Here is a 23,643-nt window from a genome sequence, read left to right on the forward strand (position 1 = left end):
GCTTCCAGAGGACAGAGCGAATCCTCTTTTGAACCAATAATGAACAAAGGTATTCAAAAGGGAGAGGGATATCACCCAGAACCTCTGTAACTTTTCAAAGATGATGTCCAGCATCCAACAAAAATTACCAGGGATACTAATAAACAAGACCAAGGGAAAAATAAAATAGACAAACTAAAAACAAACTAAAAACACTCACAGGTTTCTCTAATGTTGGAGTTATTGATATAGACTTCAAATTAAGTGACTGATATTCAAAAAAGCATATGACAAGATGGAGAATGTCAAAAGTATATGACAAGATGGAGAATTTGAGTAAATTCCAGTTCTAGGAGTCAGTGCTGAGCTGTGGACATGGATCTGTTCCACAGGGTGGGGTTTGTTAAAATTGTCAAGTATAAGGCCTACTTTAAGAGATACCAAGTGACATTTAGAAGACAGTGAGAGGGTAAAACTGATTATTATGCTTGGAAACACTTGGTAGTACAGGATAAAAGTAAGTCTAACACACACAAATACAGAATAATTGTTGGTGTGATAAATAGAGATACCATTTATCAAATGGCTTATGCCCATATAGAATGGGACATGGTAGTCTGTGCAGCTTATGCACACGAACTGCCAAAATACAGTGTAAAGGTTGGCCTGACAAACGATGCTGCAACATGTTGTACTGGCCTGCTGCTGGCATGCAGCCTTCTCAGTAGGTTTGGCATGGACAAGATCTATGAAGGCCAAGTGGAGATAACCAGAGATAAATACAATGTGGGAAGCATTGATGGTCAGTCAGCCAGCTGCCTTTACCTGCTATTTGGGTGCAGGCCTTGCCAGAACCACCACTGGCAACAAAGTTTTGGGGGCTCTGCGAGCTCTGTTGATGGAGGCTTGTCTATCCCTTACAGTGCCTAACGATTCCTGGTTATGGTTCTGGAAGCAAGGAGCTTAAAGCCGAAGTGCATCAAAAGCACATCACGGGTCAGAGTGTTGCAGATTCTGCAACGTGCATTACCTAATGGAAGATACTTACAAGGCAAGAACCTTTATTATAGTTTCCATGGGAGGGAATGGATGAGGCAAGGTAAGCAAGCTTAGGATCAACTAGTTAGAATAATTTCAGCAGGCCCTGGGATGTAGGGGCTGTCCTGAATTGTCTGGCACCTGGTCCTGGGATGATTAGGCAAGGGAATATCGGCCTCGAGTGTAAGAGCCTGATAGAGGAGGTGGGAGAGGAGTGGGGCTCTGGATTGGTTGGTTTGTGTATGAAAGGGCACTCATAGTACCATCTCTGGGAATTGACTAGCCCTAGGAAGCCAGTTTCTCCAGGGTGGGTAAGGCCCTCATAGGTCAAAACATTAGCCTAAAAAGACATACATGCTTGATATAAGCAACAGCTGAGGCTCATACATCCATGCATTTCTGCTTCTATCACTTGAGCAGCACACTTAGTAGGATTTAGTTGTGTTTGGACCAAAACCTGTTAATGACAGTTATATTTAACAATAAAATTATGATTTAGGGAAATATTATATGAACTAGTGACCAAAAGTTGTTATTTCTTTGAAAACTAAATAGGAAAGTCTTGATGAGAAAAACCACTTTTAAATATATGTGGATTAGGCACAATTGAAAAAAAAAAAAAAAGAAAAAAAATCCTGGATTCCACAACAGTGTGGAACTCTCTTATTAATTCTGCTTACAGATATCTCTTGAGTTTTCTTTTTGGACAATGCGACAATTAGCAGTTTTTTTTTTTCTTGTTTCCAATCTTTGTAGGTTTTCTTTCTTTTTCTTATTATGCTGGCAGGATCTCCAATACAATGTTGGCTAGAAGTGCTGGTCACAGGTTTCCTTGCCCTGTTTCTCATTTCAGAGAGAATACTTTCAGCGATTGCCATTAGAAATAGCATTTGCTGTAGGATTTTAATAGATAATTTTAAAAGTCAGATTAAGGAATTTCCTTTCTATTTCTAGTTTGCTAAGAGTTTTTAATCATTTATAGGTGTTCCCACTTATTTTATACCTGCCACTTTGAGGGATGCTCTTCTAGTACCACTGAGAAATTGTCTACTTTCTAGTGCCTCATAGCCGAATTCACAATTCCTCATTTGTTTTCAGCGAGGGAGGCTTGCTTCGTGGCTCATCTTTTGTGTACCATAAAGTACGTCAATATGCAGAAGCAAATCAAATTTATTTATTTATTTATTTATTTATTTATTTATTTATTTATTTATTTTTGAGACAGAGTTTTGCTCTTGTTGCCCAAGCTGGAGTGCAATGGCATGATCTTGGCTCACTGCAACCTCCACCTCCCGGGGTCAAGCGATTCTCCTGCTTCAGCCTCCCAAGTGGCTGGTGTGCACCACCATGCATGGCTAATTATTTGTATTTTTAGTAGAAATGGGGTTTCACCATGTTAGCCAGGTCTTGAACTCCTGACCTCAGGTGATCTGCCTGCCTCGGCCTCCTAAAGTGCTGGGGATTACAGGTGTGAGCCACCATGCCCGTCCCACAAATCACATTTTTAAACATTGGCATTGTGTCACCCCATACTGTGTGACCCTTAATGTCAATACTGTCTGATATGGTTTGGCTGTGTCCCCACCCAAATCTCAACTTGAATTGTATCTCACATAAGTCCCACGTGTTGTGGGAGGGACCCAGAGGGAGATAATTGAATAATGGGAGCCAGTCTTTCCCATGCTATTCTCATGATAGTGAATAAGTTTACGAGATCTGATGGGTTTATCGGGGTCTCTGCTTTTGCTTCTTCTCTCATTCTCTCTTGCTGCTGCCACATAAGAAGTACCTTTCACCCTCCACAATGATTGTGAGACCTTGCCCAGCCATGTGGAACTGTAAGTCCAATTAAACCTCTTTTTGTTCCCAGTTTCAGGTATGTCTATAAAGACAGCAGTGTGAAAATGAACTAATACGCTGTCTTACATACGAGTTGCCAGAAATGAGACATTTCATGTTGTATAAAATGCATAAAAATGCAAAATATACATTGCATATTTGGAGTCAACTGACTTACGGAGCTTTATGGCGAGTGAGACTCCATGTCCTTAGGATCTTTTTCTCTTTTATTGCATGTGAGAATTTTACTTGCATCACCAATTTCAATAGCCCTGAGATCTCAGCACAACAGTGAAATAACAATGACAGTGGCAACAGCTCAAAGAGAGAGATTTTTTTCCCGAAAGTCAATAAAAATTAACTTTAATCTATATATTTTCTATAATCTATATTTTCCTAAAAGGGAAAAACTCGTCTCTCCCCATGGCTAGGGGAAGCATAAGAGCTCAGTGACTCAAGGAAAGGTTTCAGACTTCTCTCAATGAACCTTTTTATTTTCTTGTCATTCTATCCCCCACACCGTTCCCTAGTCCTCATCCTGACATCTGTTTTTTTAATCACTGTCATTGAAAACAAGTGTGGTGCTGTCTGAAATCCACAAAAAACAACCTCCGGGGAAGAAAATATAAATCATAGGTGTGTAAATCATTAGCCCCGAGAGTTGGCATACTGTTGACATGCCTGAGTCTGCATTTTCATTTAGTGGGGAAAATCAGCTTTGATGCACATGATTGGTGATGGTGGTGGGGAACATATGAAACACAGTGACTCAGAACTGGCAAAAATCTGTGTGTGGGGAGAGGGAAATTGGTGGATTCATTCTGGCATCTAATCAGCCCCTGAGAACTGTGAGGAAATTGAAAGGGGCCAGCTTATCAGCATACTGACATGCAATGAAAGTCCCTTACATACTTCCCAATCCCTACACAGAAGGAGCGAAGAAGGAAAACCACTGTCACTGGAAACAATTATTTGGCAGAACATTAACGAGCAGATTCATTCATTTTCTGGGAAACATACTAGCGTTTTGTCTCCATCACACTAAAAGAACTGGCTGGTGCAATCAATTCCACAGAACACCCATCAATTCAGTTAAACAACCAGTGGGGTGGAAAACCCCCAGAAATCAATAGTAGTTGTTTCACTGAATTGATGGGTGACTGCGAGTCATTCAGATCCATTGGTTGACTTGTGTGTTCAGTTGCTGCCTTGTCTGTGGTGTTGTGTGGGAACTTCAGGCCAGAGACAGACCCTGCTGGAAGGCCTACAAAGTGCAAGGTGACAGATAGAGAGGTGCAGGCTCCCTATGGCCAGTGGGTGTCACTTCTGCTGGGAAGATCCTTGCTGCAAGGTGCAGCTGTCATTGCTACTGGCAGCTCACCTCTAGTGAGTGTGATGGTGAATAGTTTTAACAAGCCACCACTGGCTGAGTGCCTTTGATGAGAGAGGTGCTTTTAAAATATTATTACGTATGTTTTAACAAACCAGCAAAGTAGAAATTATCCCTCCCTGCTCTTTTCTTGCTTGAGGATCGAAAAGAATCAGGGAGAGGCAGAGCCAGGAACCTACCTCTGTTCATTATCAAAGCCAGAGTTGTTTTCAGGATGTCACCCACTCCTCATCCATGCATAGCATAGTGGCTGAGAACTGTAGGTTCTGACAAAGATGGTTCAAATCCTGGCATCTCTACTTATTGTGGGATGTTTGGCAATTTACTTAACTGTTTTCAGTTTCAATTTTCCCATCTGCAAAATGGGAATAATATCTAGTCATTGAAGGAATGAATACAAGAATGTACACTAAGTCCACTGTATAAGGCCTGGGAATAATGTGGCAAAGCCTGTTTTTTTGTTGTTGGTTGTTTGTTTTTTAAAAATGTTATTCTTGGTACTGTCACTAAGGGCGGTGACTTGAGCTTTTCCTAAACTCACTTTAAGGCTGCATGCCTTCCTCTTTCCTTGCTCTTGCCACTTACAAATCCTCTGAGAGATTTTAAATCTTTTGTGAGAGCCAGAACACAGGTGACAATATTTAATTGTCAAGTTATGAATTTTAATGAATATTTATTACTTCACAATACATGAGGCTTCTATTGACCCTGCTTTATTTATCTAACATTAAAAAAACACCAGTTGGTTGCCTCTTCATGCTGGCATGCTCTACGTGCCAGACACATGCTGGCATGTGTCTACATGTCTTGTACACACATCCTGTACAAGTGTGTGTAGGGGTGCAGTAAGGAACAAAGAGAGTTTCGACAAAGATTCGCTGGCCACAAATAGCTCACTCACCTGCATGGCAGAAGAAGGCAAGAAGTGCCCACAAAAACACTGGCAGTACAAATCCAGCCATATCTACAAAGTTCACAAACAGGCAAAACGAACCTAAGGCAATAGAAGTCAGCCCATTGGCCAACTCTTTGGTGTGGGAATTTTATTTTATTTTATTTTAATCTTATCTTATCTTTTGAGATGGGGTCTTGCTCTGTCTCCCAGGCTGGAGTGCCATGGTGCAATCCCGGCTCATTGCAACCTCCGCCTCCCGAGTTCAGGTGATTCTTCTGCCTCAGCTGCCAGAGTAGCTGGGATTACAGGCACACACCACTGCACTCAGCTAATTTTGTATTTTTAGTAGGGATGGGGTTTCACCATGTTGACCAGGCTGGTCTCAAACTCCTGACCTCAAGCGATGCGCCCGCCTTGGCCTCCCAAAGTGCTGGGATTACAGGCAAGAGCTGCTATGCCTGGCTGGTGTGGGAATTGATGGGGAAAGGGCAGAAGGAGCCTCTGGGGTGCTGGACGTGTTCTAGGCCTGGATCTGGACTTCTGCACACATAACACTGGAGCCGTGCATTTACGATTTGTGCCCTTTATGTGTGCTCTACTTCAATTAAGGAGAACTGAAATTTTAAATAACCATAGAAAAAGCATCACTAGTGCTATTGCTCAGCAGGATGTGAAGATACGTAATATGAGAAGCTGTACTCAGCCACCTATGGCACTGGGTAACAACTGCAGGCATTATTGCCTTGCAACAGAGTGGACTGGCCTGAATGAGAGCTGGCCTAGGCAGACAATTAAAGTGTGGAAAATGGGGACACTCCCCATCACCAGATGCCCATGAGAGCTGAACAATATTCAGATTCCTTATCCCTCCTTAACAATAGTAACTACCCTGATCAAGTACCTATTCAGTTCTAAGTGCTTTGTAGATACAGATTTTTTCCACTAGTCTTTACAATAATCTTACATGGTGGGTGTCTTTTGTTCCATTTTATCACTGAATCAATAGTTTAAAGAGAACTTCTAACAAGTAAGGGGTGAAGCAAGACTTTAACCTTGGTCTGTCTGGCCTTTTGATCAGTACCATAGGCTCTGAAGACAGATTGCCTGGGTTTGAGTTCTAGCGCTGCATTTCCTTTCTGTGTAAACGTGGGTAAGTTCCTTGATCTCTCTGTGCCTTAATTTTCTTACCTTCAGGAAAGGGGATAGTGGCAGCTATGTATCACAGAGTTATTTGAGTTAATCTGTGTAAAACACTTAGAACATGGTATGCACTTGGCACATAGTAAGAGCTATACATGTGTTAGCGATTACTCTGTTGAATGACACAGCCTTTCAAAGTGGAAGGACCAAATCCCATTATTTTCTGGGATATAAAGTAGAAATATAGGCATAGCCAAACTGTTTCCTCCCTACCTCCCTCCTATGGGTTAACATAGCCCCAAATCTTAGGCACATGGCAGGACCATGGGACTGCTTTCCTTATTCCCCAAGAGAAACCCTGGGTCACAGGCCAGGGGTGAGGTCAAGGTCCCCTGTCACTCCAGCTCTCTCCTGCTACCCGTGTCCTCAAGGTGGCCTAAGAGAAAATGTTGTTCCAGGCTTGTTAGCAGTTCCTACCTACACTGATGTTGGGCACAGGGGAGCCTGGAAGCTGTTGAAATGAGGACTTTTCCAGGTTGTGCCATCAGGTTTTCTGCCTGGATCTCCAACCCTATTCCCACCTGGATTCTGGGAATTGCCCCATCCCTGACCCACGTGGTGACAGTGGTCCTTGTGTGAACAGGACCCCCACCTCTGAAGTCACCTATGATGGACCTGACCAGAATCTCTTCCCCAGAAGTCAAGACTTGGAAGTAAGAAATGGTAACATCAGACGAGATGGTCTTTGAATGGAAGAGATATAAATAGAAGAATGTGGTAGCCATTTTCCACCTTGTCTACTTGGAAATACACTGAGAAAGGAAGTGTGCAGTGAGTGTGAGAGGTAGAGGCTCAGATAAGAGTAGGTACTAGGAGCAGAGACTGAGAGAGGTGGGTCACTCTGAGGCCTGAGACACTGGGATCACCCAGCATCCTCATCTGCAAATTACTCCTCCTGCTTAAGCTGGCTGTAGTGGGTTTCCACCGCTCATACTTGAAGATTTCACACAAATACACCTGGACTGAATAATTCAAGGAACAGAATTCATTGCATGAAGCAATTTTCTTGGAAGCCTTTATCGAATCTCCTAAACTGAGTTAGGAGCTCCTCTCAAACACAGCTGCTTCCCTTTCCCCATGGAATTAGCTGTATCTTAGCCCTAGTCATACACTTCCTAAAAATATGCCTGTATTAAAAAAATTATCTTTAAAACCCACAAGGAGTTTCCAAGATGTAGATTTTTTAGTTGCAATCTTTAAATGTTTAGGTCTCATTCATGTAGCTCCTGCATTATTTATTTATTTTAATAACAACATAATAGGCTTTAATATTTAGTTTATTCATTTTACTTGAACTCCTTTTTAAACTGAGCATCATCCAGGAAATAGTTAAGAATTGAGGGTTTGGGGTATTAGATATATACTTCCAAACATATGTTAAACTGAATATGTACCTATTAAAAAGAAAATATAAAACGTACCACCTAAGATCATCTCACGTACCACTTTGGAAACTCCTGCCTTACCTTACCAGCCCCTTAAAAGCAGGACAGTGACTCATGCACAGCTTGCTTTTTACCCTTGGGCTCAGGGCCCAACATTTCCCCTTTATAGAACTTTTCACAAGAAACCGTCGAATGTGCAATTAGTTTGCTTGTCTGACTTGCCCGAAAGACCCTTCCATGCATTGTTTACTGCTTTATCCTCAGTGTCTTTAACTAGGTCTGGCACCTAGCTGATGTTTAATACATATTTAATACATGGAAGAAATAATGCATGCATTGATAAATGAAAACCAGTTCCAGAATGTTCTACAGCCATGAATGTCAATCAATACATGCTGCTCCTGATTGGTGGGGACACTTGAGGGTGAGCACTCTTGCTTAGTCTCTTACTTTTTCACTTGCTCCACTCTGGTGGTGACACTATCAGGTCATGCATGGAAAGTCTTTAGTCCTTAGTTCCATTGGCTGAAGGAGAACAGTCCTCAGACACTGTGATTCATACATACCCTGACTGGGCATGTGCAGAGCCAGCTGTATAATTTAAACAGCCCAGTTCAAAATGAAAATGTGTTCAAAAAGTAGGAGTCCCTATGACTCAGCAATTCCACTTCCAAACATACCCAACAGAATCGAAAGCAGGGACTCAAAGAGATAGTTGCATACCATGTTCATGGCTGCGTTACTTACAATAGCCAAAAGGTAGAACTTAAATGTCCATCTACAGATGAATGGATAAACAAAATGTGATATAGACACACAATGGAATATTATTCAGCTTAAAAAAGGAAGGGAATTCTGACACATGCTACAGCACGGAAGAACCCCAAGGACATTATGCTAAGTGAAATAAGCCAGTCACAAAAAGACAAAAACTGTATGATTCATTTGTATGACGTACCTGGAGTTGTCAAATTCATACCGATAGGAAGTAGAATGGTGGTTGTCAGGGGCTGGGGGTAGGGGAAAATGGGGAATAATGGGTATCAAGTTTTAGTTTTGCAAGAAGAAAACAGTTTTGAAAATGGGTTGGGTCAGGCATGGTGGCTCACTCCTGTAATCTCAGCGTTCTGGGAGGCCGAGGTGGTAGATTGCTTGAGCCCAGGAGTTTGAGACCAGCCTGGGCAACATGGCAAAATCCTGTCTCTACTAAACATACAAAACTTAGCTAGGAGTGCACCGGTAGTCTCAGCTATTTGGGAGGCTGAGGTGGGAGAATCACTTGAGCCCAGGAGACGGAGGTTGCAGTGAGCTGAGAGATTGCACCACTGCACTCCAGCCGAGGTGACAGAGCGAGACCCTGTCTCAAAAAAAAAAAAAAAAGAAAAAAAAAAAAAAAGAAAGAAAATGAGTTGATGACAAATGTGGATGTATTTAACACAACTGAGCAGTACACTTAAAATGGTTAAGAGAGTCATTTTATGTTACGTAATTTTTACTGCAATTTAGGAGAAAAGCTTTCTTCTCTCTCATGGTCTCTCTCTCTGTCTCTGTTCTCTCTTTCTCTCTGTCATGTTTTTTTATTTGGTATTGAATGTCACACTCCCTTGGGCACAAGCATAGGCGTTGGGTGAGTGCAGACACTTATAGGTGCCCAGGACCTCATCCTGATGCCCTGGGCATGCAGGGGGTGCATGCCTGGCTCCCACACTGTTGGGGGGGGGCAGGAAAAGGGGGCAGTGGTCGCTCGGCAGGACCCTATGGAGGGAGCAGGAAAAGGGGGGAGTGGTCACTTGGCAGGACAGGGGAGGGGATGTTGAAGAACCCTTGCTAGGGAGGCGGCAGATGCAACGGTGGGAGCTGAGGCTCCACGTCTTTGCACATAACTTGACTTACAAAACATTAATTCAAAGATACAATCATTAAGAGTTTTAAGGCCGGGCGCGGTGGCTCAAGCCTGTAATCCCAGCACTTTGGGAGGCCGAGACGGGCGGATCACGAGGTCAGGAGATCGAGACCATCCTGGCTAACACGGTGAAACCCCGTCTCTACTAAAAAATACAAAAAACTAGCCGGGCGAGGAGGCGGGCGCCTGTAGTCCCAGCTACTCGGGAGGCTGAAGCAGGAGAATGGCTTGAGCCCGGGAGGTGGAGCTTGCAGTGAGCTGAGATCGCACCACTGCATTCCAGCCTGGGTGACAGAGTGAGACTCCGTCTCAAAAAAAAAAAAAAAAAAAAAAAAAAAAGTTTTAAGATTGCCATTGCAGAGCACTAAACCTCAATCCCTTCTGAGTGTGGGGCTGGACAAGTGCACTGTGTACAGCCTTCAAGAAGCCGGCCTTGGTTGTGCTGCAGAAATATAACAAAACATCAACCCTGCAGCAAGTGTCCCCAGGGTGCCCACGGACAGGACGCAGCTCTGAGTGTGTGGGATCCACAGTCAGCAGAGATGTGGCTCAAGCACAGCAAACAGGCTGGAGGGATCGAGTCACTAAGCCAGTGAGTCATAAAGGGCTATCTGTGGATTTCCCAGGACTAGGGCTTAGGTTTGCCAGAGCCACCCTGACCTCTTTTTACTGATGGTAGAAGTAAATTGAGGCTCAGTGATTTGAAGATTTAGCTGTTAGAGTAAATTATTTTGGGATTGAGGTCATCAAGCAAGAGAAAAGTTTTGCACCATCAGAATGCTAGAACTGAAGTTGTGTTTTCTAAAAAAGAAATGGGTTAGGCTGAGGCAGGAGGATCATTTCAGGCCAGAAGTTTGAGACTAGCCTGGGCAACAGAGCAAGACCCCCATCTCTAAAAAATATTTAAACATTAGCCAGGTATGGTTGCATGCACCTGTAGTTCCAGCTATTCAGAGAAACTGAGGTGAGAGGATCATTAGAGCCCAGGAGGTCAGGGCTGCAGAGCCAGGTTCATGCCACTGCACTTCAGCCTGGGCAACAGAGTGAGACCCTATCTCTTAAAACATAAATAGAAGAACTGGGTGATGTCTGTAACCAAGTGTTTATGAAATAAAGCCTGCCAAATGTTTCTGCAGGAGATGTACCGCCTGATGGTGTATGCGATGTCTATGTAGATGCTGAGAAATGACACAGAGCTGGAGTGCACCATTCTGAGCATGGCCACATAGCAGTAGGAATGTTCTGAGGGACCTCCATGCTATCAGGGTTATATACATAAGCAATTTCTGGAACCCTGTTTCTTTCTTTCCACACTGTGGTGAGGATGAGAATATTGTTATTTGGGGCAGTGATTCTTCAACTGTCATGCACCTGTGAAGAATGAAGGATCTCACTTGGTAGGGTTGGGCTAGGCCTGAGATTCTGCATTTCTAACAAGCTCCCATGTGACTTCTGGACCACACTTTGAGGATCAAGGGTCTAGACCAGCCCGGACAATAAAAAGCTGCTTCCTCCTTCAACATTCATGTCTAAATAAAAGGCCCTGGGACCATGTAAGTCCAGAACAGTACAGACCCCTTCTATCAGGCTTCTAGGTTAAGCTGAAATGTCTCCCCTGCTCTAGGAAGCCTTCCTTGGCTCCCCCAGGCAGAGGGGAGCACCATCAGCTCAGTGCTCCCTCAGGGCTTGGTACATGCATGTTTAGTGCATAGCATGTTACTTTACCTGCATGTGCAGAATTTTCTCTCCCTACTGGACTATGTGTCCATGGAATGCCGGGTATATTTGCATCCCTATTGGCAGGGTCAGTGCCTGGTCGTAGAAAGTGCTTATATTAGTTTTCTATTACTGCTGAAACAAATCATCACCAACTTAGTGGCTTAAAGCAACACGAAGTTCTCTAGGTTAGATGTCCAACACAGGTCTCACTGGGCTGAAAATCAAGGTGTCCACAGGGTTCAGTTTCTTCTAGACGCTCTAGGAAAGAATCTGTGTTTTGTTTTGTTTTGTTTTCCTTTTCCAGCTTTTGGGGGCTACCTGCATTTCTTGGCTTCTAGCCCCTTCCTCTGTCTTGCAAGTCAGCAATGGTGTGCTGAGTCTTTCTCACATTTCATTTTGCTGCCCTCTCCTGCCACCCTCTTCCATTTTTAAGAAAGATAATCTGGAAAATCCCCCCATCTTAACCTGACTAGCAGCCTTAATTCCCTTTGCCATGTACTGTAACATATTCACAGGTTGCAGGGATTCATGTGTAGACGTCTTTAGGGGCTGTTATTCCGTCTACTACAATGTTTGACTAGTGTCTACAGAATGAATTTCTGCCTATGATTGGCCCTACGTACACAGCTCAGGCTGGAGGGGTTCTGAAGAGCTGAAGATTCTACAGCTCTGTATTTGCTGTGGCCAATTTTGTCACATTTCCGGTATTTTTCATTTAGCTGCGATTATTTCTGACTTCTGGCATCTCAGAAGACATCGGTAGCCTCTTGATTCTAGTCATCCATACACAGGCAAGATCTGCATAGAACCAAGGAATTCAGTTTACCCCAGCAAGCGCTAATGCGGCTCTGGTTTTAGTTTCCATTCTGGGATGGAACAACATAGCCCCAGTTTTTGAGGGTCTCTCTGTGAGTGTCTTTCTGGTGGCACAAGCAGTGACCCCTAGGCAAATTGATGGACTCATCTGGATTAGTCCACCTGTATTTTTTAGGCTGGCCAAAGCCGCTTTCTGGAAAGAAAGAGGTTCTGCTATATAGCCAGTCTTCTTGGAAAATGTTTGTAGAACCGCTGAAAGTATATATAATTTACACAGAATTTATGCCAAATTTGGGCTGAATATATGTGTTTTGGTTGCGAGCAGGACAGAGGAGTGTGTTAACAGAAGCAACTTTCTGAAAGCCTCCCTTCCCATGTGACTGAAGTTCTAATTTTACTTCCTAAGGGACTACATTGAACCTGTTCCCAGTATATAATGAGAATAAAGCCCCATATCGATTCCCCCAACTGCCCCAGTAGGATACGCTAGTGGCTGTAAATCTGAGTGAAAATTGTGACATACAATGACCAAGTGCTCAAAGATGCTTGTTTTCACAGTGACCAAGTGACCAAGGGCTGCCTGTTAAAATATATCCCCAATCCTGGAGAAATGTGGGGGTCCCACAAACAGGACACCACAGTAAATGAAAATGTCAGCAGTAAAAGCTGATCATGTGTTTTTGTCTACACAATTTTGTCCACGATTCTTGAGCAATTCTGTTACGGCACTTCAAAAGGGAAGCTTCTTTAAAACTGGTTTTGTATCTACAGAAAATTCTAACTTCAAAATACAACAGTCCGAGTTTATTCATCAAAGATTTCATTTATCCATGCGAAGTTCTAAGATGATGTAAATAATGTGTATCTTCTACTGTTTTCTGGGAAGAGTGCTATTTCTTGGGCGAAGATATAGGCTCTTGAAGACAGGGTTAGTGTTAGTATCTTTTTGTTCTTGCTATATCTAGCACCATCTCAACTCTGCCTAAAAATGTCAGAGAAAGCCTTCCGACAGAGGAAGGGACAAGAGAGGTGCTCTATGGGTGTTTATTATTGATGACGAAGAGAAATATTCATGCTAAATGACTTCAAAGGATATAACTGTTTCCCGAACTGAGCAAAATGAGTTTGCATTGGAAAAACATAATTGCCTTTGGCTCATAGTGGCTTCACTTCGCCACCCTTGTGCTACTTGTCTTGTGCGTCTGGGGGCTGGAGTGGATCAATGAGAACCAGGCTACCATTGATCAAGCAGAATGGTGATAATGACCAGACCAAAGGATATTTTTTTCAGCTTGAATGTCCAGGGTCAATGCTTCTGGCTGTCTCAAAGGGAAGAAGCAGTTAGAGCATTGTTCAAAATGGCTCTTTAGAGAAATCATTTTCTAGCTCACTCCATTTGCATCTGTATTTCAGATGTGCTAGGTTTCCTGTGCAAACATTTTCACTTATTACCCTTTATCACCTTTGTTAATTAAGGAAGATATAGAAACCAGATTTTTAGGGAATTTTTTTTTTTTTCAATTTCAGCCTTTGGCCACTTCCTATGAAAGATTTCCCTCTGCTTTGAATAACATTTCTGAGCAGCCTTCAGAGCCAAATTAAATGATTTGGAATTGTCTCTAACTAGCTGATCTTTAGCTGCAGAGATCAAGCACCCCATCTAGTGGGAAAATATGAAGCTGCCACCGCAGTGACGGACTGAAATTAGCAACGTGGTTGAAATTCCTGCCCAGCCCTTCTTGTGGAGCACAAGAAGGCCTCTGCAGAAGCCTCACTCAGAATCTCGAAACTATCGGCCTAACTGTATGGGGCGGGAGGTGGGCAGTCAGAAAGATGCTTTGTGAGGGGAAGGAAAACAGCCACCATTCCCCTCTGCAGAGTAAAGGGAAGCCTGGCCCCAGGAAGGAGCAGCTGCCTGCAGAGGGAGCCTGAGCCGTGGAGTCCTGGAAGCCTGCGAGGTGGGCAGCCAGGGCGTGGAGGCGGCAGCGAGCCCAAACGCTCAATACTGGCCCAGCTGGAGCCTGGTGGCGGAGGGTACTCTCACAGAACCCTGGCTCCTGAGGCCAGCGGGGCATTTGGGCCCTCAGCCAGTTAGGAGGTTTGTTCTGCCTTTTCCTAAGGCATGGCGCTGCCTAGTGGGAGTGAGTTCCTGTCCATAAGCCAGAAGCCCCACCATGTGGTGGAGGGAAAGCATGTCTTTCATTCTCATCCCCAGGTGTCATTGGAACCCCCAGGGGGGCCTCATGAAATTGCAGGAGCTGTGCGCTTCCTTCGTGAGCCTCCTGGCTCTGCAGGGGGCTGCCAGCTTTTACCTTACAGCTCTCCACTGAAATGTCACCTCCCTGTGGGACTTCCTGCCACCACCGTTGTTCTCTGCATGGCACCCTGTGGGCGTCCTTCATGATGCCTATCACACCGTTTAAGATGTTTTCCTGTGCGTCGCTCTCCTCCCCTGCTGAGGGCAGGGGCCATGCGTGTGTGCCGTGTTGCTGACGTAGTCTTTCCTGCTGCAGTGCCTGGCACGGGGCAGGCGCTCCCTTGTCTCTGTAAAGAAATGAAGAGGCTTGACTGAGCCCAAGGACTGGGAGGCAGGCTGCTGGCAAGGCCTGGGGAGACCTCTCCCTGGCTGGCCCTTGTTGCTTTTCCTTCCTCTCCACTAGAAGTAATCATAGGGGTCCAATTTGCCATGGGTTTTTAAGGAAATCACGTGGGTCAAAGTGCTATGCAGATGCAAAGTGTCATCCAATGCTGTTTCATTTCCATTTGCTTGGTTCCATTTACTGTAAGTGCTTCTGCTCTCCCGGATCCCTTTATTAGGGAATAAGAGGCACGAGTTGGCGGAGGGTCCACCAGCACCCAGAGCCCAGGGACCCTATGATTTTCTGTCATATACAGAGTGGCAAACGTCAGAGATAGGAGGCCCTTGCAGATCCCCTAATCTGGGGCTTCTCAAGCCTGTCCGTATGTAAGAATCAACTGAGCTGTTTTTTTAGCCACAGACCCAGGCCTCCCTGCTGGAGGTTCTGATTTAATTGGTCTGTGAGGAGGCTCAGGCATGGGTATTTTTAAATAGCTCTCAGGTGATTGATTCTAATGTGCAACTAGGGTTGAAGACCTGGACCAAATCCACCCCTTGGTTTTTTTTTGTTATTGTTGTTGTTTGTTTGTTTGTTTGTTTTTTGAGACAGAGTCCTGCTCTGTCTCCCAGGCGGGACTGCAATGGTGCGATCTCAGCTCACTGCAACCTCTGCCTCCCGGGTTCAAGCAATTCTCCTGTCTCAGCCTCCCGAGTGGCTGGCATTACAGGGCCCGCCATCATGCCCGGCTAATTTTTGTATTTTTGTAGAGATGGGGTTTCACCATGTTGGCCAGGCTGGTCTCGAACTCCTGACCTCAGGTGATCCACCCACCTTGGCCTCACAAAGTACTGGGATTACAGGCATGAGCCACCACTCCTGGCCTCACCCCTTGCATTTAAAATGAGTCCACAGAGCCCTGGAGGATCACAGCAGCCACTGTCCCACAGTCAGCAGAGCCATGACTGGGACCCAGGCCCCTGCCCCTTCTCTCACAGGCATGGAGGGAGCCAGGCCACAGACACTGCAGAGGGATTTGTCCTATCGCAGGACTGACTCTCACAGAGACTGTTCTCCTGTGTAAGAGATAAGAAAGGGGGTCCCCACCACACCTAGTCCAAGGTCTGAGAGCAGTGTGTAGATGCTCTGCAGATGCAGAACAGGAAATGGTGCAGCATCCACACCCGAGCAGAGTACCCGGGAGGGGGACACATGGTCAGTACCTGGGACTTCCCTGGGATGCCGCTCCTCCCCTGGCCTGCCCCCATCTTTTGCAGCTGCAGCTGTTTTACTGCTTTCAGCAAGAGTGGGCGATTCTAAGGTTGATAGAAGCCTAGGGAAGTACTGTGAGCTTTGACACTGGCCAGGGGATCAAAGTGGGCCACTGCAGGCTGAGGAACCTGGTCTGGTGATGGGTGCAGGCCAGATAGACACTGAGATACAGAAACCCAGAGCTCTGGGCAATGTGAAAGGAAAATAAATCTCAGGTTCCCCAAATCACTAAGCTAAAAGGAAAAGTCAAGTTGGGAACTGCTTAGGGCAAACCTGCCTCCCATTCTATTCAAAGTTATCCCTCTGCTCACTGAGATAAATGTGTATTTGATTGCCTCCTTTGGAACAACTAATCAGAAACTGAAAAGAATGCAACCATTTGTCTCTTATCTACCGAAGACCTGGAAGCCCCCTCCCCTGTGAGTCCTTTGCTTCAAGTTGTCCTGCCTTTCCAGATCAAACCAATGTTCATCTTACATATATTGGTTGATGTCTCATGTCTCCCTAAATTGTATAAAACCAAGCTGTGCTCAGACCACCTTGGGCACATGTCATCAGGACTTCCTGAGGCTGTGTCATGGGCGTGCGTCCTTAACTTTGGCAAAATAAACTTCTTAAACTGACAACTGTCTCGGATATTCGAGGTTCATAGCAAGAAGAGATTTTATTTGCATTTCAGGGGACACAATAGGCTTGTTTTGTTCCATATGGAACGTGACTGACAAATGAAGAAAGGGGTAAGAAATCCGTCAACACAAAAATGAGTTTCCTGTGTTATCTCTGATTGAGACAGGGATCTCAGATGTCCATTTATTAGAGGCTTTGAGTATCAAAGCTTTGGGTGTTCCAAAATAGGTTAACAAATTAGGGTGCCTTTTATATATTTACATTATCTTTTATTTGTCTTCCCTGAACCCCGAAAAGTTGAGACAGGTCTCAGTTAATTTAGAAAGTTTATTTTGCTAAGGTTGAGGACGCGCTTGTGACACAGCCTCAGGAAGTCCTGAGACATGTGCCCAAGGTGGTCAGGGCACAGCTTGGTTTTATATATTGAAGGAGACATGAGACATCAATCAATATATGTTAGAAGTACATTGGTTCAGTCTGGAAAGGTGGGACAACTTGAAGCAAAGGCAGGAAGACTGGAAGCGGAGAAGGAGCTTCCAGCTCACCGATAGGTGACACACAAATGGTTATATTCTTTTGAGTTTCTGATTAGTCTTTTCAAAGGAGGCAATCAGATATGCACCTGTCTCAGCAGAGGAGTGACTTTGAATGGAATGGGAGGCAGGTTTGCCCTAAGCAGTTCCCAGCTTGAGTTTTCCTTAGTGATTTTGGGGGCCCAAGATATTTTCCTTTCACGTTTTCCCCCTTTTCTTTTTAAAAATCTTTTGGAGAAAGCATTTTACAAGAAAATGAATCTCTGGTCTCAGGTTTTATCTGATCTCTCATGGCTAGCATGGTTTACTTCTAGATGGGTAGGTCTGGAAAGCTCATTTTTAGCAGGTTATGAAGTCTCATGTCCTGTGAAGAGAAAATAGGAAGAGAGAAAGGGAGAAAAAACAAAAACAAAAGAATAATCCTGGAAAAAAAAATCGATATAGACCACATTACTCTGAAGTCCATACATTAATAGGCAGGTATGAAAGTGTTTTATGTATGTAAGTAGGTTACTGTAATTTTCTGCTGAAGTTAAATTCTCTAGCTTCAGTTCACAGAACTTAAACTTCAAAAAAGCACAGCTTAGTTTTCAGTGACTCCAAATTAGGAAAAATGAAAAAGAGAAGGAAAAAAATTGAAAACATTATTTTGAAGACTCGTAACCAAGAAAAATTAGAATTTGGTCCAAACTGTAAAAAATAATGAAAATTGGAAAAAACATTAGGCAAGACTAGAATCTAACAGGTGTACAATCATTTTGAAACAATTTTTTTTCTCTGTCCAGTTTCCCATTTTACTGAAGACAAATCATGGTAGGACTGGTTTGCTTATTATGCTTGGCCTAATTATTTGTATACAGTGCAGCAAGAATAATTAGTTTTTACATAAGCTTTTAAATTGGCTTTGATGGAACTTTGTTCTGTAGGAGGAATCTCAGATAAGACTTTCCTAAAGCCAGGCCCAGCTATGGGTTGTGCCATCGAATACCCATGAGTTGGGTGAAATTTCCTCTCCTCTTGAGATTCCAAGATAAACCTGGGGCTTCTACACCTGTCGGAAAGTGACATTCTTTACTTACCACAGGTCAGAAACCCTGTATAGGGACTGTGTACACAAAATATGAGGCCCGTTTTTCTAAGGGCTTTATTGGCTCCATAAATCAAGTTTGATTCCTTAAAGGAAAGGACACCATTCCAGTCAAAACCTTGGTAAAATAACCAGTTTCTCCAGTTGGGTCCTGTTACAAATGAAAACAGATTCTTATTGTACTTACGTAAATAACTGTATTGCCATAAGTTAAGAATACTCACAAGTAGTTTCCAATTCTGGAGAAATCAGGTAGAGAGAAACAAATATGCTCTAAATTTTGTTCATAAGAGTACACTAAATTGTTAAAAGCTGTCAATAGCTCAAAAGAAAAGTTTTAAGACTCTGAAAAACAAAACAAAGGATCAGTAAACATATTCAGCAAAAAGTAAAAAAGATTGGTTAACTCCATGCAGTTAATTCCTGTTCTGCTTGATACTCATGAACGTTTTAGCTCTCCATGAATCCTGAAAGATTTTCCTCTATTTTGATGTCACAGTCTCCAAAGTTATCAGAAACCTTTATTCAAGAGCACCTGTTGGAGATTTATAGTTGATTATAAAATCACCTTCTAAAGAGGACCAAAACAAGACAGTAATTGTCCATTGATGAAAAAAAGTTTTAAGGCAGCCATAGTTAAAAAACACAATTGACAAGGAAATTAGTTACCTCCGTGGCACACAATTTTAATGTAACAATTATGATTATTACTGAAAATATACACTAAGTTATATCAGAATTACAGGAGTTTCCCATAATTTTGGAACACATAACAATAATATATTTATACAAATACAGCCCAAAGAAAACCAAACACCATTTTGTATTTGACAATGCTTCCTATATAATTTTTTATATCAAATAAGTCAGATTATGTCATTTTTGAACTTTATAGAACCTAATGTCTTAAAGGATTAATTAGATTAGAAAAAGACATAATTCATAATTTGATTTTGGACAGTTGGTCAAATATAAAAGGTTTAAAACACTTTATATTACAAAATAGGATTACAGGTCATTGTAAAGTCATTTATTTAACCAAAGTGATAATTCAAGGATTTCAAAAAAGCAAAAACCTTCATTCTTTGAGAGAGGAGACTTAATTTCCTAAACAAGAAGCCCCAGTATAAACAGCATGAAGCCAATTACATTAGTTTTTTTAAATTTTGTAAACAATCTTCATTATATAACTTCCATAAGTCTTTTATAACCTTTATAACCTTTATTAAGGAGTTGGTTAATGCTTCAAGAAAATCTTGTTAATCTGACACAGGGCTCCATATACTGGTTTTGCGTCAATGTGCCTTTGACATTAATAATTAATTTATAGAGAAACTGAACTTATTTTATCTTTCAAAATCGGCCCTGACAGTCTTATGTGCCCACCTCTTTCCCATTAGTCCCTGAGTCTTGAGGAGTTGAATAGCTTTCATTTCTTACCCTGTGTCTCAGGAATGCAGCTTATTTTGATCGGCATCTTCTATGGGGCCTGAAGATAAGGCTTTAATTGCTGTCAGTGTTTAAGATTTAGCAGGACTTGGTGTACTTTTTAGACCCAGGAGTTAAAAGCTCTGTAACTCAATGTTACAAATACTTTAAAAGCATATGCAGGAAGATACATGGATGTAATGACCTTAATTTAAAAAATTTTTTAATCTCAATTTTTTTTCCTGAGCAAACCAAAACTTAATAACAATGACAGCTTGATTATATAAAAGCTTCAGGTTTTTTTTTTTTTTTTTGTAATATATAGATCCTCTTATTGTGACTTACTGACTGTTCATGACATTGTCAGACTTTCTGATTTGTTCTGAACATCCCTTCTTTTTAAACAACCAGTTACTTTATTTTAGAACTAAATTTACCATAGAAGATTCTTTCTTATATAAAATTATTTTTCTTTAAGCTTTTTTACCTAAAAAAATTACCTCTTTATTTTTATTACTTTCTTTACATGTTTTATTTCCTGGTTCCTTTTACCTTGTTTTATACATAACTCTTAAATAAGTTTGCATTAGGCAAAACTTGTTCACATTTTTTTATATAAAAAAGGACACACCTCTTGTTTTTCTTTTTCTTTTTTTTTTCTTTTTTTAGCAGAAATGTTTCCCTACAATATATATTTATTGGAAAACACCCAAATAATGAAATATCTATTATTTAATTTAATATAACTTTCTATTCTAAATTATGACCAGTTTGTCTACAAGTATTTGTCCCATTACATTTACTTATTTTAGTTGTTTATGTAGATTATTTATGAAAACTGTGATAGTCATGATTTAAAGTTCTGAAACTGCCATTGCAAAATTATAACTAAGACAGTGAAAAAAAAGATTTCACCTAATTGGCTTCATGTTCCTCATAACTTCCAACCTATCCTTATTCATTTCTGGGCATAAGCTGAATTAACGTTGGGAGGAACTTAGTTTATAGTTTAGCTTTGAAACAAAGGTGGTTAACAGTCCTTTCCCAAAACAAACCTACTTATTGTCTGTGGACTAGGCTGCCTAAAGCCGCAGGATTAGAAGCTATAGTAATCTTACTAAATTCAAGGTGCAGCTATTTTCATTAAACCCATATCAATGTCTTATTTATTAAATTACACAAGCAAAGATCATTTTGATTTGGGCTGGGTTTATAGTTTTGTAACTCCTATGCCAATTTTTGAAACCTTATAGTATTTGGCAGGGATAAGTACGAAATTGCCTGATTAATAAATGCAAACAAAAATGTATGCTGGCAGTTCTTAAGACATTTCTAGTATTACTTTACCAGTAATTTTAAAGCTGGCTTATTTATTAAAGATTTTATTTAAGTTACATAAACTTGAAAAAGCATTTGACTAATCTTTTCTTTTTTAGTATCTAATTTAAGTGTTTTTTTTGTTTGTTTGTTTGTTTTTGTTTGTTTGTTTTTGAGATGAAGTCTTGCTTTGTCACCCAGGCTGGAGTGCAGTGGCATGATCTCGGTTCACTGCAACTTCTGCCTCCCGGGTGCAAGCAATTCTCCTGCCTCAGCCTCCCAAGTAGCTGGGATTACAGGTGTGTGCCATCACACCCAGCTAATTTTTGTATTTTTAGTAGAGATGGGGTTTCACCATGTTGGCCAGGTTGGTCTTGAACTGCTGATCTCGTGATCTGCCCACCTCGGCTTCCCAAAGTACTGAGATTACAAGTGTGAGCCACTGCATCTAGCCTTTTATTTTTCTTTAAGCCAATTAATTAGACCTCTTTTATATATATTTAGTAGTGAAACATTCTGTACCCAACACATGAATACATATAAAAATGTATTAGACCTGCTGATGGAAGTACATTTTATAGATTCATGGAGACCCCCACTTTTTTTAAACAGACATTTCTGAGTGTCTAAACTACATTCTTCCTTAAAAACCCAAGAGTATCCTCTGTTGCAGTACTGTTTTAGTCAAAAAATCAGGTGGAAACAGAATTCATTCAACTGAGAAAAAAATAAAAAATAAAAATAAAACTTTAGCTCAAAAAAAAAAAAAAAAAAAAGACAAGGTCTTAGGAGAGAAAAACAAAAAAATCCCCCCAAAATACAAAGGCCTTTTAAATACAAACATGCATACACACACATACACACACACACACACCCCTTTGATGTTAGCCTTTTAACCAAGCTGACTTTTAGCTATTGAGCTCCTTTAACCAAAAAAAAAATTTTTTTAAATCTTATTACCATATTTCAGCTAGGACAAAATGCTGCTAAACTAACAATAGTCACACACATTTTATTATTTCTGAGCACTCTAAGTGTAAGCAGAAATGAACACCAGCTGGTTCTTAATGCTAACTTGAGTCGTTTAAAAAGAATTTGCAAGACAGAATCCCAAACCAGTTTTTTACCTAGTGATGGTTCTCAGCTGTAGATTGTCTCCACCATCCTAGAAGCCAGAAAAAACCTTCATCTTCCCTGTTGGAAGCAAGCCCAAACTCCATAAAGGAGTAACCTCCCTTCCATCATCATGGAAGCAGGAAAACTTACTTTCCTGTTGGAAGCAAGTAAAACTCCAAAAAAATAATAATAATAAGAGGAGTTTTACAGCAAAATAAACTTTAGATCTCGACCTAATTTTGGGAGAACAGGGATTCTCTGGAGGGGGTGCCCTCAGACCTCAGCAAATTGTCCTATTGGTTTGAGCCATAAAGTTAGCTCATGCTGGTACCAAGCATCGATAGGAGATTTGTCAAAGGTCAGGGGCATCTCCACTCAGAATCCCCCCATGGTTACCAAAATGTGAATCCCGAAAATTTGAGACAGGTCTCAGTTAATTTAGAATGTTTATTTTGCCAAGGTTGAGGATGCACTCGTGACACAGCCTCAGGAAGTCCTGATGACATGTGCTGAAGGTGGTCAGGGCACAGCTTGGTTTTATACATTGAGGGAGACATGAGACATCAATCAATATATGTAAGAAGTACGTTTGTTCTGTCTAGAAAGCCGGGACAACTTGAAGCAAATGCAGGAAGATTGGAAGCAGAGAGGGTGCTTCTAGGTTACAGATGGGTGATACACAAATGGTTACATTCTTTTGAGTTTCTGATGAGTCTTTCAAAAGGAGGCAAATCATATATGCACCTATCTCAGTGAGCGGAGTGACTTTGAATAGAATGGGAGGCAGGTTTGCCCTAAGCAGTTCCCAGCTTGAGTTTTCCTTAGTGATTTTGGGGGCCCAAGATACTTTCTTTCACACTTGTTACCAAAAAAGGGTCTCAATCCAGACCCCAAGAGAGGGTTCTTGGATCTCGCACAAGAAAGAAATCAAAGTGAAAGTGAAGTAAAGTGAAAACAAGTTTATTAGGAAAGTAAAGGAATAACAAAATGGCTACTCCATAGGCAGAGCAGCCCTGAGGGATTCTGGTTGCTCATTTTTATGGTGATTTCTTCATTATATGGTAAACAGGGGTGGATTATTCATGCCTCCCCTTTTTAGACCATGTATGATAACTTCCTGATGTTGCCATGGCATTTGTAAACTGTCATGGTGCTGGTGGGAGTGTACCAGTGAGGACGACCGGAGGTCACTCTCATTGCCATCTTGGTCTTGGTGGGTCTTGGCTGCCTTCTTTACTGCATCCTGTTTTATCAGCAAGGTCTTTATGACTTGTATTTTGTGCTGACTTCCTATCTCATCCTGTGACTAATAATGTCTTAACTTATTGGGACTGCAGCCCAGCAGGTCTCAGTCTCATTTTACTCAGCTTGTATTGAAGATGGAGTTACTCTGGTTCAAACACCTCTGACCTTTGGGAGGCAGAGGTGGGTATCATTTGATGTCAGAAGTTCGAGACCAGCCTGTCCAACATGTGAAACCCCATCTCTACTAAAAATACAAAAATTAGCAAGCATGGTGGCAG

The 23,643-nt window shown here is 42.0% G+C and overlaps 1 pseudogene; it reads left to right on the forward strand.

The window, feature by feature from the left end:
• The first annotated feature begins 354 nt into the window (after window positions 1-354).
• On the forward strand, window positions 355-5,095 carry LOC104662771 (annotated as a pseudogene).
• Window positions 5,096-23,643: the final 18,548 nt, after the last annotated feature.

The sequence above is a fragment of the Rhinopithecus roxellana genome, chromosome 18 (genome assembly GCF_007565055.1).
Source record: "Rhinopithecus roxellana isolate Shanxi Qingling chromosome 18, ASM756505v1, whole genome shotgun sequence".
In the NCBI taxonomy this organism is placed as follows: domain Eukaryota; kingdom Metazoa; phylum Chordata; class Mammalia; order Primates; family Cercopithecidae; genus Rhinopithecus; species Rhinopithecus roxellana.